This window comes from Silene latifolia, chromosome 4, assembly GCF_048544455.1.
Source record: "Silene latifolia isolate original U9 population chromosome 4, ASM4854445v1, whole genome shotgun sequence".
NCBI classification, from domain to species: domain Eukaryota; kingdom Viridiplantae; phylum Streptophyta; class Magnoliopsida; order Caryophyllales; family Caryophyllaceae; genus Silene; species Silene latifolia.
This window is the reverse complement of record NC_133529.1, coordinates 75,382,025-75,400,270: the sequence shown is the minus strand read 5'-3', so window position 1 is coordinate 75,400,270 and position 18,246 is coordinate 75,382,025. Positions and strand designations below refer to the sequence as shown.

At 38.4% G+C, this 18,246-nt stretch overlaps 1 protein-coding gene and 1 non-coding gene across 2 annotated transcripts in view; both read right to left on the bottom strand.

Annotated features, from left to right (window-relative positions):
* Positions 1-18,246, bottom strand: part of LOC141651661 (uncharacterized) — an 86,433-nt gene that overhangs the window by 7,778 nt on the left and 60,409 nt on the right. The gene's annotated exons all lie outside the window — the stretch shown is intronic.
* LOC141653980 (small nucleolar RNA R71) lies at positions 2,850-2,956 on the bottom strand. Its single transcript, XR_012547565.1, has one exon. It is a non-coding gene; the product is annotated as a small nucleolar RNA R71 (small nucleolar RNA).

Sequence of the window (18,246 nt, the reverse complement as noted above, 5' to 3'; positions counted from 1 at the left end):
AGCCTAAAAGGATACAAACAAGTCACCTCCAAGTTGTGTCAAACTAGGGTACTTTTATCCTCAATCGCTAAATGCTTTTGTCAAGAGTAGTCTCCTTATGGAATTAGAAACACTGTAGGATCTCGGAATTCTCCCTCTTGCCTAGACAAGAAGAAGGGTCGTCCCCTCTCCACCATGCAACAAAGTAAGATCAATGGATGAAAGGGATTAAGATGCTTTGAGTTTCACATTTGTAGATTTGCTTTTGATTTGTTTTTCCCCCCAATTTCTTGTGGTATTTGACATTTAAGAACAATTTCTTGCCATTTCTTTGATGTTTGACATTTTTGATACTTGGCAATTTCTTTCAATCTTTGCATTTTTAAACATTTTTCAAAGTAACCCCAATATGTAGCAAGGATACTTTTATTGAAGCATAGGAGTCTATTTTTGCTCCTCTTTTCATTGATGCATTTTTGTGAAAACTTTTTTATTTTCATTTTTGTACTTGAACTCAATTTGGAGATTTTTGTGCCCATTCCCTTTTTGTTGACAAAATATGATGATGGAAGTGAAAGAACGGTTGCATGGCTTCAAAGGTCACCTTGGAATAAACGGTAGCCAAGAAGTTATCACACCACAAGGTACCTGATGCGTGTCATTTATATGATGTTTTCTACCTCATTTTACACGCATTTCAGAGCTCATTTGTGTAGTTTAAGCTACCATTTCCCCTATTTCCGTCTACTTTCGTGTTTTTGTACATTATTGCAGAAATGTGAAGAATTCAACGGAAATTGAGCTAAATCCGTCCCCGAGTATCTTGCATTGCATTTGACGTGAAGTATTCACTTAAGGAACGAGCTTGGTGCGCATTTCAAGGCCCAAAAGACAAATCCACGAGAAGTTAGAAGTCAAATATCAGCTACTTCAGTCGATCGACCACTACCTTCAGTCGATCGACCAACCCACGGGTTACAGAAGCCACTGTACACTGAAGAGCAGTCGATCGACTGAGCATCATGGTCGATCGACCACACCGCTAATCAGACGTGAATAAGAAGATCGAGGACAAGCAAGCCCATTATGTTTAGGTTTTGATAATAAGTGTTACGTGATATTCTATATAACGTAACCTAGAACATTCAGAAAATTATCCATTCTTACATTCGCCATCGCTTTAGAATATCGAATAATTAGGGTTCGGAATATTGTTTCGCATTGGATTTCCGTTTGTGCTTTTAGTCTTTCCGTTACAATTCCTCTGCAATTTCGGTATTCCCTTATTCTTATTTCAGATCATCTTTATTGCGTTGATAGTATAGAAGTTGCTAGTTAGTTTCCCAAAGCCATAGTTATCGTTTTATGCTAGCCTTTTGTTCCGTTATTTTAATCATGAATTCAGTAGTTAATTTCGTTAATTTTATTGTTGCCTTTAATTTCAGTATGAGTAGCTAAATTGCTTGTGCTAGGATGTAGGGGAACTGTAGGATTAGGCGGCATAGAATTAATATGGACAGAAATCGCGTGTCAGTCGATCGACTGCCATACCTGGTCGATCGACCGACCACGTGAGGTATTACCTTCGTTTTAATTGTTTTAAATGTTATATTCGACGAATCGAATGCATGCGACTAGTTGAATGCTTAATATATCACTGACCCATTAGATCGAGAGATAGGGACAGTTGCTAGATCACCAATTAAAATGACTAAACTATGCTGAGATTGAAAGATAGGTAAAGTTTAGATTATCAGTCACTTTTCAGGACGAAAGTCAGTATTAGTGATATTAGGGACTTATAGCGAGATCGAAAGATGCTATCTGTTAAGAGTGGACCGAGAGGACCTCTTGTTTTCCCGCCTCATGTGTTTGATTTAGACCTACTTAGTATGTCAAAACTATAGTGAACCGACCATCCTAGTACCCTTCTTTATATTTGATTTAATATATTTATTTAGTTTAATTTTCATTGCTATTAGCTATAGACCAAATCAAATCAACCCCCACATTTGTTACCTTAGACTGAATTACACAATTATTAATTACATTCGCCTCCCTGTGGTTCGACCCTGTTACCACTAGCTTCTGTTAGTTTTAATAGGTTTTATAAATCTTATTTTTGGTACTCACAACGACGGGTATCAAATTTTGGCGCAGTTGCCGGGGAGGCAATTGTTCTAATTTATAGTTGTTTTATTTTAGTCTGTTTCTTAGTTTAAGGGACATCCGTTCCTTAAACTATTCTCATATTCTTCTTGTAGTTTTATCTTATGCGCAGGTCACAGGGTGGTGAACTAGTACCGTTCAATCCTGAGATTGAGAAATCCTTGCGTGAGTTGAGACGATCATCAAGGGTATTGCCGACAGAGGAAGAGCTGAGTACTCTGTCAAGTTACTACGAGAACGCTCTATTCGAGGAGGATCCACCTTCATCTCCTGTTTCTAATTCATCAGCTCAGACCGTCACTTCTCCAGATTTCCTAGAGATGGCTGAGGAAGCGACTATTGCCAGTCACTCTGAGCCGACAGCTGAGAATCTCTACAAGCGATTCGCATTACCAGGGGCGGATAGAAAGTTTGAGCCGAAGCCGTCCTATATCAACTTGGTTGAGAGAAACCAATTCGGGGGAGCTGCAAATGAGGATGCAGCTAAGCATATGGAGATATTTATTGATTATTGCTGCTCCATATCCCCACCAGCCGGCGTGACCCCAGACCAGGTGAAGGAGACCATGTTTATCTTCTCACTCCGTGATGCTCCAAGGGAGTGGTATAGAGATTTGGATCGAGTTGCTCATGGGATCACCGACTGGAGTTTTTTAGCCCTGGAATTCTACAAGAAATACTTCTCTGCCTCGAAGACTAATGCCATTAGAGCTCAGATCACGAGCTTTAAACAGGGACCTGATGAGAACTTTCATGAAGCATGGGTCCGTTTCAAGAAGCTGGTGCGAACCATTCCGCACCATGGGTTCGAAAAATGGAGCTTGTGCAATCAGTTCTATAATGGGCTGTATGACGATCAGAGGGCTATTTTGGATGCTGCAGCCAATGGCCGATTTGTTGAGAATATGGGAGAGACTAAGGGGTGGAAGATCATTGATGATTTGGCCACTCATAAGGCTGAATATGGGAATTCCAGAGGCAATTAGAGGAGGAGTGCTGAATCCCCTTCTGTAGCTGCATTAGAGGCTCTCACGGCGAGGTTTGACAAATATAAATTAGGAGGAGCTTCAAAAGGAGGGATGTATCATGTGAATGATGTTTCAGACGGTCCTTTCGTCTGTAGAAGATGTGGAGCTGAGGGACATATTTCGGAAAATTGTCCTAGTCCCTTTGAGTCTTATGCAGCCTTTCAACATTATAGGCAGACGAACACGTACTATGAGCCGAATGTCCACCCAAACTTGAGGTGGAGTAGCCAAAATGTCCTGAATCCGACTCAACCTCCACAACAACAGCAGCATCAAACTTATGTGCCCCCTCACAAGCAACAACAGTACCAAAAACCTCCCTATGTGCCGCAGCAGCAACAATCTCAAAATTCCGACTTTGCTGAGTTGAAGAATATGTTGCAAAAGGAGTCCCAAGCTAGAGAGGCCGGGATGAAACTACTAGAGAGCCAAATTGCTCAATTGGCTAGCAAGAGTACAACTCGAGCTCCGGGACACTTATCGACACAGACGGACCAAAAAGAGACCCTTAATGCCATCACTTTGAGGAGTGGGTCTACCCTTGAGGGGCCCGTCATGGTCGAGGACGCTGCTGAAAAAGATGAGGCGAAACCGAGTCAAAACAAAGCTGGAACGAGCAAAGGAAAGAAAAAGACGTCTACCAGGCATATCAGTCGATCGACTGACATACCCGGTCGATCTACTGAAGAACGACAAACAGTAGCTTCTGGTCCTGTTCAAGTCAGTCGATCGACTGACCTCACGGTCGATCGACTGAGGCCGCTGCTGATAGTGAACCTTTTCGTCCTCCAATGCCTAATAACTTGAGGGATCACTTGTTTCGGGGTACGACAGTCCCGAAAATATTGGGGCAAGACCCGAGTGCTGATGGGTCAGTCCCGGTTCCGAAGTACGACCCAATGTCGATTAATGGTTCACATTTGAGACGGTCTGAAGAGGGGTCAAGCTTCAACAAGGAGAAGGTAGTGGACTTCCAGCCTAAGTCCACTGATGCCGGCATGAGAGATTTAGAGGAGAGGGCTAAGTTACTTCTTACAGCCCCTGATCCAGAGAGACTAGTGCCGACGAAGGAACAGGTATCTTTCAATAAATTTAAAAATGTTGTTCGTAGCTTAAACGTACAAGTACCTTTCCTTGAATTAGTTAATCAAGTGCCTGCTTACATGAAGTTTATGAAGCAATTACTGTCTAAAAAGAAGTCACTTGAAACTGTGCATACTGTCGCATTAACTGAGGAGACATGCTCTTATTTGTCCAATACTGCACCCCTTAAGCTAGAAGACCCAGGAAGTTTTTCTGTCCCATGTAATATTGGCACCTTTCTTATTGAGAAAGCCTTATGTGACCTAGGAGCCAGTATTAGTGTAATGCCTTTGAGTCTTGTTAGGAAGTTAAAGTTGAATAGGTTTGCAGATCCACAGAGACATGACAAGATGAGATGGTGATCGCTCTGCGTCCAAATAATAGAGTCTTAGAGGACATCCCCGTGCAAATAGGTAAGTTTTTCTTCCCTGTTGACTTCGTGGTACTAGATATGCCCGAAGATGCACACATACCTATCATACTAGGTAGACCATTTCTACACACTGCTGGTGCAGTTATTGATGTTGGCTCTGGGACCTTGACCTTCAAAGTAGGAAAGCATTCCATTGTCTTTGCCCAGACGGCTAGGAAGAAAGACCCCATGTGGCCCGTCACTTGCAATACGGTTTCTGAAAACAAATCTTATTTTATACTTCCTGATATGCCTGTCTCTATTCCTACTCCTGTTGTGACACCTCCGCCCCAGACTGGGAGCAAAAAGGAGGACGATTCTACTGTTTTAGATTTTGCAGGGGCTGGTTTGGGGAAGGAAGAGCCGCATGTTGCTCCAGCTATGAAGGAGCCCATCGTTTCAAGAGGCGGTCTTGGATGCCTTAGCTATGGCACTGATGAGGAGCTTGAAGATGAGCCAGTCAGAGTAGGGAAGTCCGACTTGGATTCTGACGAGCTAGAAGAGGTCATTGATTGGGGAGATGATGAAAGTGTTGATCCGTTGAGCTCTACGGATGTTGAGGTCGAGAAGGGTGCAGCTGAGAAGATGAGCACCGTTGAGGCTACCTCCTGTAGCCAGAAGCCGACGAAGTGGGCCATACCGTGGCCATTCTTGATCAACTACTAGTTAATCACATGCTTTACAAACATTTTTTTTCGCTTTTAAACACTTTTTATTGCTTTTGAGTGCGCGAGACTTCGCATTTAATTTTGTTTCTTAGGATTTTTAAATTCTTTAGACTTTACTTTGGATTTTGCGCAATTTTGGGCGCGTATTATTGTGCACTTGCAGGTTTTTAGACCTCATTAGCTCAAGTTATTGAGCAAATACGAAGAAATCAGAAGTTACAACAGTATTTTCAGTCGATCGACTGGTCTTTAAGGTCGATCGACTGGTCTGCAGTTTCCAGGAGCTACTGTTCCTTTCACCTTGGTCGATCGACTGAGTGATGTGGTCGATCGACCGCCCTGCACTGTTGTACTTGTTCACGACCTCTCCCCTGCTGTGTTTGGTCGATTTGCGGAATTGAGGGAGTTTTCTACTCCACCTTATCTTCCGTCATTATTTATTTCGTCTATTTTTCTCAATAATGCACATAATTATTGCTTCTTTATTGTTTTCTCGATTTTATGCGTGGTAGTTTGTTTGTCTTTTCAGGTACTTATTAGTAGCACTGCTGGCTACTGAAACCTCCTAGCTCACGCTGGTTTGGGGAGGTTTCCTTTTGCGCTTAAAGTCTTGTGAGTTCCCGAGTTTACTTCTTGTCATATTTATTTATTTTCTTGCAAATTCCCGTTTCTCTTTTCTTCATTACATAATTTTGCACAATGGGGACATTGTGCGATTTGGTTTGGGAAGGGTTTTGCGTAGCATTTCATTTGCTTGCATTCACGTTTACATTTTTGTCTTGCATTGTTGTTTATTTTCCTTTACATATACAAAAATACCAGAAAAATTGAAAAATTTCAAAATTTCAAAAAAAATTGCACGTTTATTTTAGCATATAGGTCGAGTCGGAACGGTAGTATTTCAATGATGTCATTCCATTTGCTTCTGTTTATGCCAAAGCCTTGCTAATTAACATGTTATTAGTAGAATCATATATGCATAGCCCACGAGTTTTCGTTAAATTTCTTGCTGAGCTTGAGACTTGACTTTGAATTTTGGCAAGCTACATCATATTTCTGAGATTTAGAGCCTATAACTGGTGACATTCATGACCAGTTTATCTAGGATTGTGAGTAGTACTCCTTATGAGACATGTTACATAAATGTGCATAAATATGAACTTGATCTGCTTAATACCTGTATGCATTCGGTTTGTGGTTTGTTGACACATGTGGTAGAGGTTTCCCTTTATTCGTTTTGCCCATAAGCTTCACACTGCCAAAAACAGCCTTTTTGTCCCATTACTACATCCTACATTTAGCCTGCCCTTGTCAAGCTAGTAGTCTATGTTCTTGGGATTGTTACTTCGTTTTTGGTGGCATATGCTCTTATTGAGATTTAGTTGGATAAAAAGAATGAAGGAGAAAAAGAAAAGGAAGGAAAGAAACAAATAAAAAGAAAGAAAGAAAAAAATGATTCGAAAAAGAAAGAAAAAAGAGTTCTATACTGTTCAAAACGGTCGATCGACTGCCCTTCCTGGTCGATCGATTGGGTTCCGAAAGAAAATCAATTCGCATAATTCAAGCCTTTATCTTATGGCGATTTTTGCTCCCATGTTTCATTTATATCTCATGGGGAGTTGGTTGATTTAGTTCTACGGAGATTGTGAGATTTGTGCTTGCTAATAGCACCGTTTCTATTGACTTATGAGCAAGAAGTTGGATGTTGTCGCATGGTTCCGTTTTGGTACTAGCTTGATCACCTGTACCTCCACTTTCCCATATATGTTTTGCCTCTTCTTACCCATACCTCACATTTCCATATATTTACCTCGGCATGTGTCACGGTCATTTGTTGGTTGCAATGCATATGTACGGTCATAGAGATTACTTTTATATTATATTGCAGGCATGTTCTTATAGGTCGTAGTTAGGTGAGAGTCTCTACAAAATAAACTCTTTCTATCCTCTTATATATTCACCTGTGCTTATGTGTGATATGAGCGACCCGTGATAGTCCGAATTGATAAGTCTCTATAGTTGACGGTTCAGCAGTTTTTAACGACTTCATAACTCGGTTGCATGATTCGTATTACTAATTAACTGTTGGTTGTTGCATTAAAATGGTTTACGCTTTACAGTTTGCAATTCGCTCTGAGACTGAACTCGTTCCATTAGGTCATTAGATCGAGTCTAGTTCTTGCTTGGGGACAAGCAAGGGTTTGGTTTGGGGAAGTTTGATGCGTGTCATTTATATGATGTTTTCTACCTCATTTTACACGCATTTCAGAGCTCATTTGTGTAGTTTAAGCTACCATTTCCCCTATTTCCGTCTACTTTCGTGTTTTTGTAGATTATTGCAGAAATGTGAAGAATTCAGCGGAAATTGAGCTAAATACGTCCCCGAGTATCTTGCATTGCATTTGACGTGAAGTATTCACTTAAGGAACGAGCTTGGTGCGCATTTCAAGGCCCAAAAGACAAATCCACGAGAAGTTAGAAGTCAAATATCAGCTACTTCAATCGATCGACCACTACCTTCAATCGATCGACCAACCCACGGGTTACTGTAAGCCATCGTGACATCAAGAGCAACGATCGATCGAGAGCATCATGGTCGATCGACCACACCGCTAATCAGACGTGAATAAGAAGATCGAGGACAAGCAAGCCCATTATGTTTAGGTTTTGATAATAAGTGTTACGTGATATTCTATATAACGTAACCTAGAACATCTTAAAAATTATCCATTACATTCTGTTTTCATCGATTTAGAATATCGAATAATTAGGGTTCGGAATATTGTTTCGCATTGGATTTCCGTTTGTGCTTTTAGTCTTTCCGTTACAATTCCTCTGCAATTTCGGTATTCCCTTATTCTTATTTCAGATCATCTTTATTGCGTTGATAGTATAGAAGTTGCTAGTTAGTTTCCCAAAGCCATAGTTATCGTTTTATGCTAGCCTTTTGTTCCGTTATTTTAATCATGAATTCAGTAGTTAATTTCGTTAATTTTATTGTTGCCTTTAATTTCAGTATGAGTAGCTAAATTGCTTGTGCTAGGATGTAGGGGAACTGTAGGATTAGGCGGCATAGAATTAATATGGACTGAAATCGCGTGTCAGTCGATCGACTGCCATACCTGGTCGATCGACCGACCACGTGAGGTATTACCTTCGTTTTAATTGTTTTAAATGTTATATTCGACGAATCGAATGCATGCCACTAGTTGAATGCTTAATATATGACTGACCCATTAGATCGAGAGATAGGGACAGTTGTTAGATCATCAATTAAAATGACTAAACTATGCTGAGATCGAAAGATAGGTAAAGTTTAGATTATCAGTCACTTTTCAGGACGAAAGTCAGTATTAGTGATATTAGGGACTTATAGCGAGATCGAAAGATGCTATCTGTTAAGATTGGACCGAGAGGACCTCTTGTTTTCCCGCCTCATGTGTTTGATTTAGACCTACTTAGTATGCTGCCGCCGAAACTATAGGGAACCGACCATCCTAGTACCTTTCTTTATATTTTATTTAATATATTTCTTTAGTTTAATTTTCATTGCTATTAGCTATAGACCAAATCAAATAAACCCCCACATTTGTTACCTTAGACTGAATTAGACAATTATTAATTACATTCGCCTCCCTGTGGTTCGACCCTGTTACCACTAGCTTCTGTTAGTTTTAATAGGTTTTATAAATCTTATTTTTGGTACACACAACGACGGGTATCAGTACCCTTGACTAGGCCATAGTCCATGGGTCAAAAGATACTAGTATGACACATCCTAGGGTGTCTTGAGGGTATTCTAGCAAACAATGTCTCAAGGAGAAAAATTATCTACAAAGGCCTTATATACACTTGTCAAGCTTCCCAAATAGGCATTTTCACAAAAATTTCTAACCATGCAACTACATGCCATGATGCAACTAATATATATACAACTCTAATGCATATACTTCTATCAACTATTATGCTACTTAAACTAAATGCAAACTCCTAACAACACATAGATACACAAACCGCAACAACAAAATACACCACATCCTCCTTGACATGTAAGCCCATCCTCCTCATATGAATAATGAAAATAAATGGAAGGGAAATAGAGATTAGAACGATCATACCAAACGGTCTTCACATTCCCTTGACAATGCCTCAAATGTAGTTAGAGCTGGCATGTCTGACCCGACCCGAATGACTTGACCGGAAACCGAGCAAACCCGACCCGACCCAAGAATATTGCAACCCGAAACCGAAACCGACCCGACCCGATGATGATTCGTAACCCAAAACCGATTGGACCCGACCCGATGACGACCCGTAACCCGACTTGACCCGATGACCAGTGACCCGACCCAGACCCGACCTGATATTGACCCGACCCGATACTGACCCGATTAAATTGATAAACAGACAATTATTAAGCTTAATATTGATCAAAATGAAAGGGATTTTGTAATTAGATTGTTATGTTTGACTTAATAATGAAGTAATTAAACCAAATAATGCATATACACTAAATTTAATGGTCAAAAATAGAAATAATGTGATAAAGTAACCGGACCCGATAATGACCAGACCCAAACCCGACCCGATACATCATTTGACCCGTAATGACCCGACCCGATAATGACCCGACCCAAACCCGACCTGATCCGATACATCATTTGACCCGAAATGACCCGACCCGATAATGATCTGAACCCGACCCGACCCGACCCGAAAGGGGTGGCTGACCCGATATGACCTGAACCCGATATGACCCGACCCGACTTGACCCGACCCAAACGCGACCCAACTGACCCGATTGCCACCTCTAAATGTAGTGTTGTATCTATGTGAGAAGAGAGATAGAACACAAGTATATACAATTCTACACTACTAAATTAAAGAACATGTTTTTGGTTTTTTCGAAAATTTTCAATTTTTTTTATGTATTTTGGAATATAAATTCCCATCCCCCACTTTATTTTGGACATTGTCCTCAATGTACATGTAGGAGTAGGAAAAAAAAGAAATACATGTTTTTGGATTTTTGATTTTATGGAAATGAAGTATAAATGCAATGATATGATATGAATGAATGCATGCTCTAACTAAATGTAATTCTATATGATATAACAAATGAATGCAATCTAAAATACACTAAATGATGCATGATTTCTAGTAAACTATGGTCACCTATGATCAAACCTCCCAAACCGATTTAAACACTATTACTAGTGTAGAAATGAATAGGTTTGGTCATTAGTGATTATGCATGAATTCTAGTCTATATGCAACTAACTATATGAATCATATGAGATATATTACAATGCAAATTATACTATATGAACTAACTAATGTGAATGCAATATGAAATATAATACAAATGCAAGTGAGGTGTAAACTAAATGCAAGGTAATTTAAAATGCAATGCAACTATACATAAGAGATAGGGAAATAAGAGTATCATACAAATGGAGGTGGTGTGGTAGACACCACCTGTCATCTCACTCGTCATCATCATCATCATCATTGCGGTACCCACGTCCGCTAGAACCTCCTTGGTCATATCCTCCTCCTTGGCCAAAGATTCCTCCACCTAGACCGCCAAATTTCTCTTCTTGGTTCCCTTGGTTAGGGAACAAAAGGTGTGGTTGAGCCCAAGATGGAAAGGGGCCTCTAGGGTTCATATAGCCTTGTTGAGCCATGTTGTAATAGGAGGGGTATTGAGCCAAGTAATTGTCAACCCTGCCATCGTGCACTCCAAGATTGACACATTGCATGAGTTTCATTAAATCATTCATGTTTGGAGCTCTTGGATCTTGGGGGTGAATTGTACATGCGGTGTCGGGTAGGGTAGAATGGGTACATAGGATGGTGGTTCATTACCCCATTCCGGCAACTCACGAGGTTGACGAGGTGCTTCTTCTCTTTGTGGTGGGTTGTGGTTGATTTTAATGGGGAGGAGGTAGCTCGACCTAGGTGAATACCGACTCAACCGAGGCTCGGTGGGTGGTATGTTCCACCCCAAAAGAATAAGTGAAGAGCATCCCTTTGTGAACCACTCCACACTTTCGGCTTGCTTGTAAGTGCACCACCGGTGGTGGTTGAAGATAGCATCCTCATCAATCAAAGTGTCCCCTTTGAGCTTTTCATAGCTCCCATGAAGGTTAAACCCGGGGCAAAGTTCATTGGCTAATATTGTGATTAGGCCTCCCATCACAAAAGTCTTGAAATTAGAACTCCCTTGAGCAAAGTCATTGAGCCTTGTGAGCATCTCAAGGGGCGTGTTGAAATTATAAGCCCTTGTCCCTTGTACATTTAAGTAGCACTCTAAGAAGGTCAAGTCAAGTAGGGTGCACCTATCTTGTTCTAGCCACCCATTGATGGTCCCGGCTATAAAGCGCTCGGTGATCCAAATCACCACATGTTGGATGTCAAAGGTATAGCATTGTTTAAGGGAATAGAGTTCCCTCCCCAAAATTGCTCTCCAAATGTGGTTAACGGTGAAGTCGGAGGGCTTATCGGTGTTGTCCTTCGGCACTTCAAGACCAAAAATGTTTGAAAATTGGGCTAAGGTTAACCAATGGTCTTGATTACAAAGACGGAACTCCAAACAAACATTTCTCCTTGTATTAGTGACAATGTGGAGACTACACAAAAACTTGAGGGTAAGACTCAAGTAGGTATCCTCTTGAGCATAGAATAACTTCCCAAGACTCAAACCATCGAAGAACATCTCGGTTTGATGCCTTATGCCAAGAACTTCTAAAACATTGGTATCAATAAATTGAGTAGGCTCGTAATGCTTACCTAACAATCGTTCAAATCTTTGGCGGTGGTCATCACAAATGAAGACTACCTCGGGGAAGTATTCAAGTTGTCTAACACCGTGTATCTCTACATTTTGACGGCCCCTTGTCTCCATTGGGGTGGATGAGGTAGCACCCTTGCGCCTTTTAGGTGCGGCATCGGAGGATTTCTTGCCCTTGCCTCTTAGGTTCATCATTTTTGTTGATGGGAATGTTAGGGTTTGGGTGTTTTTGTGATGGGGATTGTGTTTGAGTGATGATGTTAGATTTTTAGGAGATAAGATAAGGAAAAAGAGAGAGGGTGGGGTGTTTATAACAAGGAAATGGGTGGGAGACGGGCGGATTTTGGGCTGGGCTCGGGCAGATAAGTCGAAAAGCCGGCTAAAACCTGAGCCAATCTGAGCGTCCCGAGGGTAATTCGGGCATCTTGCAGCTGCAGTCCGAGCGTCTTATGTTGGAGACGCACGGATTCATAGTCAGTGAGCTCATGTGTTTTTGCCAGCGGTTGAGGACGAGCGAATCGTTGAGGAGACGAGCGTCTCTGATGAGACGAGCGGATTCTGAGGAATCCGAGCGGATTCTCATCCAGTGTAGATTGTTACTCAAGGAACTTCCCAGAACGAGCGTCCCAAGGCCAATCCGAGCGGATTCTTTCTGGGACGGGAGTCTCCCTGCCAATTCGGGCGGATTCATAGGCAGTGCGGATTTGTGATCGTGGCAAGGCTCAGGACGAGCGTCTTGCTGCCTGGACGAGCGTCTCCTACTGCTTTCCGTCAATCCCTCATTTCTTTCATTCGAATTCTTTCCCTTGCACCATTTTGTGATTCCTTCTTATCATTTTATGAAAATACTCAATGAATGGGTAAGAAACCTGTTGGAATATGTGTCCTCAACAATAGTGCGATCACATGGTTAAATCTCATATTAAGAATACGTAAGGGATGATTCATTATATAGTCAACTGATCATCATTAATCGGTAATGATTGGCTAACTAGAGTTTGACATTACTGTCGTTTGACGGTGGTGGTCAATTGATCCCTTAAGGTCACACCTAAAGGACAATTCCCTTAAAAGACAAATTGATTAATTTTATGACGATACAAGTTGATCAATTCCTTAAAATTGAACAATTCATTTGTGAGAGAGAATATTGATATCTTATTGTAATAGGATTAAATAATATTTATTTTAGTAATTGAAATACTTTATTACTAAAATTGATTATTGTTTGAGAAACAATTGAGATAAGAATGAATGGTTAATTATAATTACAAGATATTGTGAATTATAATTAAATGACCCATTTTATTTATGTGATCAAGTATCACTAGTCAATTTGCTGTATGTAATTTAATTAATTTATAGAATGATATTTATTTGATAAATATGCATTAAATTAATTAATAACATGTAACATACTACATGTGACATATTGTGTGACAAATGACAAATTGACAAAATAAAATAGTAGTCCATTTTATGTAATATGGACCGAATAGAGGGAGTATTAGTGGTGTGAGGATGATGTTATTTTATGAGATAAAAATGCACATCATCATAGCTATTTGCTTACTAGCCTTACACCTACTCTTACATGTCTTACACAACCTATTTCTTGTGAAGACCAAAAGGATAAAGCAAGATGCCAATTTTTGGCACCTAGCCATTGTTCCAACCGTCCTCCCTCATTCTCATTAAGAGAATTTTGTTCTCTTATTTTTTCATTCTTACAACACACATGCAAACTTGCTATATTCTCTCTAGTTCTCTCTAAACAAGTTTTAGAAATACAAGAATTTGTTCATCTATTCTAATATCAAAATAAGGTTACTAGTGTAGTAATAATAACAATATTAGAATTAATTTTAAGGGTACTAGTGTATTAATCTAGTTAATTAGTATACTAGTTTAAGGGACTAGTCTTGGGTGCAATCAAAGGAGAATCTCTACATTGGGATTTTTGGAGAATCATCCAATATTTTAAGCTCAAGAACAAATAAGGAAGGTGACCTTATTTGTGCCCAAAATTTTGAACCATTCTACAATGTATGGGACATTGTTTTTCTTATAAATCTCTTATTTTGTTATGCATGCACTAGATCTTAAGAACAAATAATTAAGAATTTAATTAGTTCACTATTAGAGGAGTCTAATAATAGGTATATGAACCTAACAAGTGGTATCAGAGCATAGGATGTTGCATGCATAATCGGTTATTATTTTTCCGAGTTAAAATGTTTACATATAAAACTAAAAATTTGTGATTTATAAGAGTAAGTCTGAAATCATAATGCATGTTATATATTCTGGTCCTAAAATGTTTTTAGGTCATTTTTATGATTTATGGTAATTTATTGCTCATTTTTATGATTTTTAGTGAAATAATTACATTTTTATGAGTAAAATGAATTTTTATTCACTAAAATAAGTTAGCCTTCACTACTGGCCGTGATTTTTTTTAGTATGACCTCACATGAATATTTTATGTATTGTATGTAAAATTTTATATTAATGTGATTAATATTTCACGATTTATGATTTTTATGTGATAAAAATGGCATAAATGGAGGTTAAATGACTAAAAATGGTTAAACTTACTCTCTGACCTTGAAAAATTTATATGACCTCACATGCATATTTTGAAAGTTGTGTGTAAAATCTTGTATTAATTTGATTAATATTGCATGTTTTATGATGTTTATGAGATAAAAATGGATTAAAAGAGGTAAAATGGTTAAAAATAGTTAAATTTCGAACAAGGCCATGAAACTTTAATATGTTGTCACATGCATGATTTACAGAGTGTATGTAAATTTTAAGATGAAATGATCTTATTTTGCATGATTTATGAATTTTTAGTGTAAAAATGGCATAAATAGTGACTATTTTAGCATAAATAGTTAAAACGAATTGCATGGCATGAGAAAATTATTTTAGGTTGCATAAATATCCTACTTATCAGATCTAAGGTTTTAAAATTGATTTTATTGATTTTTGAAAACTTTAGATTTTTTATGAGATAAATCCGATAAATTGCAACTATATTTTCTCAAAATTAATTAGAAAAATTTTAACCATGATGTTTGACATTATGAGTGTCATGGAAATATTCCAGAATTTTCAAAAATTTAAAATTCAAATTTGGAAATTATTGTAATTTAATTTGGATTTATTTCATAAATATTATGATTTTAAGGTAAAAAATGAGCATAAAAAATTAAATCAAGTTGAATTATTGTCAAAAATTGAGTGATGACTAATTTTTGAGTCCTAAGAGTGTTAGGATAATTAACTTGAGCTTAGATGTGATTTAAGTGTTAATTTGTGATTTTAAGAAGTTATTATCACGCATTTCCATAAAACCGGGTTATATATATTCGATATAAATTAAATTGGGCGATTTGGCATATAATTTGGCATGATAGACACATATTATAATGCTGCATATTTCAATTGTTGAATGTTTTTATTTATATAATTTTGAATTATGTAATTTTATCTTAGTATGGCCTTAGTTTTAATCGGTATTACCCGTAATGAAAGGGAATATTGATTTGGTTGTATTTTAATGTGATTTCGTATCACTTTTATTTTTACTAGTTTTTCATATTAAAAATGTATAATAGGAATAGCTTTGTATTTTTATTATTATTTGTAACTATGGAGCTTCTTCAAGACGGTGCCATTCGGAAAGGCGTTCCGACAAAGACGGCGTTCTTGGAAGGCGTGCCATTTGAAGATTCAAGGAACCAAAGGAGTTGGTTTCCGAATATGTAATAGATTATTTGATTTTCTATTTTAGGAAGGCCATACTAGGAATTTACTATTATTGCTTTGCATTTCTTTTAATATGTTGCATGCATTGCCAAATCGCCATACCAACACATGCATATCATATCGAGTCATCGACCGTGTCAATTATAATTATCGCAGTTCACCGCTTTAGTTCACTTAAAACGTGATAGATAATAAATTGACAAGACCTCTCACTTATAAAAATTGAGAATTAGCCTTACCAAATAGTAGAAATCATGAGTCCCAATTTCATGAGGAAGTACGCTCGGCTCACCGGGGTACTAAACTTGTTACGTTGGGTATGTGGGTAATAAAAAGTTATTACATCGAAATTTGGATTGAGCTCAACGGAAGTATTCGTGACCGTAGTCGCATGTGTTCCGGGCTAAATTAGATAAATATTAAAGTAATTTTTATCGACCGAGAGTTCTAAAAGTAGAATCGATTAAGAGGTTAATCCACCGAGTTATATTAATAAGGGATGAATCGGCTCACCGTGCCCGAATTAATATGAATTTGTATCTCGGGATCATTTATGATAGTTGGGTAGAGGTCACTATATAAATGCTTAAACCTTGTTTAAAACGTTTACAAGTATTGTTAAAACGATAGATGTTTATTAATTCCTTCACATACTATTTTGTAGTCCAAATCGTTTTCACAATTGCAATGGCAACTCCAATTTCATCCGCAACCACTAGCACCAACACTCTCACCAATGTTTCATGGCTCCGATCCTTCATGGATCGTTGTAAACTAGAAAAGAATGGGTCCAATTTCGCCGATTGGGACGCGCAAATTCGCTTGGCCGCGGAGGGTGACGACAAGCTTCGTTACCTTACCGAGGCCTCTCCCGCCGAACCTAATGCTAGGTCTACCACCTCCGCTAGGCAAGCCTATGAGGTTTACCAAAAGGAGTCGGCCGCGATCAAAAATGTGTTGATCTTCTCAATGGAGGCCGAACTCCAAAGAAGTGTTATAAAGATTAGCACCGCTCGTGAGATTTATACGAAACTTGTGACCATGTTTTCACGAGCTCCGAGGATCATTCAATATGAAGCGGCATCCGCATTCTTTGATCTCAACATTAAGGAGGGCCAAAAAGTTAGCCCTCATGTTCTCAAGTTGATGGATCATGTTGAGACTCTAAAAATGCATAAGGTAGAAATTCCCGAGGAACTCGTCATTGATCGAATTCTTCACTCCTTAAACAAAGTTAAGGCATATGTTCAATTCAGGGTGAATTTTAATATGCAAAACAAGAAAGTTTCCCTTGATGAGTTGCTCAAAATCCTTGTGCAAGCAGAAAGGGACATGGGGCTAAGTGTTAGCACCACCAAGGATGTGCTCAATGTTAATCATAAGAGCAAAGGGAATTTCAAGAAAAGTGGCAAAAAGGGAAAGAAGAAAACTCCCAACAAGAACAAAACAAAGACTTGTGAAGCTAGTTTACCAAGCCCAAGTACAGTGCCCCCTCCAGGGACAAGTGCCACTATTGTAGTGGTGTTGGGCATTGGAAGATAAATTGTTCAATATATCTTGGCGATATTAAAGCTGGAAAGGTTATTCCAGTAGGTAATTAACTATCCCTATCTTTTATGTTTCGATCTCAACTTTGGTATTTTGATACAAGTTGTGACGATTACACCTTTTTATTGTAATTAGGGCATCATAGCAAGGATAAAGGCAAGGAAAAGCAAGCCAAGAAGATCTTGAGGGAAGCTAGATGTAGCCGACCATGGTGCTAGATCTATGGAAGCTTGGCTTTATGTTGTTTTGTCTTTATTTTCATGTTGTATTTTGAGATTTTAGAACTATTTTGATTTCCTTGTTCGACTTGGAAATTTGATTATATCCTTTAAACAAGGGTTGTATTTTGGATATTGGTGACTTGGTTTGCAACCCAAGTCACTTGCTTTATCGTATCGTTTGTTCTAAAATTTATTTTCATACACTACTTGCATAGAGAAACGTAATATTATCGACTTAAATTGATCAAAATAGATAATTATAATGATTGGATCATTATAAGTCCATAAGCTATGAATTTGATTCTCCTTATGCTATTGTTACTAAAAGTAACAACTTATTGTTTTTCCGAGTTAAAATGTTAACATATAATACTAAAAATTTGTGATTTATAAGAGTAAGTCTGAAATCATAATGCATGTTATATATTCTGGTCCTAAAATTTTTTTTTGTCATTTTTATGATTTATGGTAATTTATTGCTCATTTTTATGATTTTTAGTGAAATAATTACATTTTTATGAGTAAAATGAACTTTTATTCACCGAAATAAGTTACCTTCACTACTGGC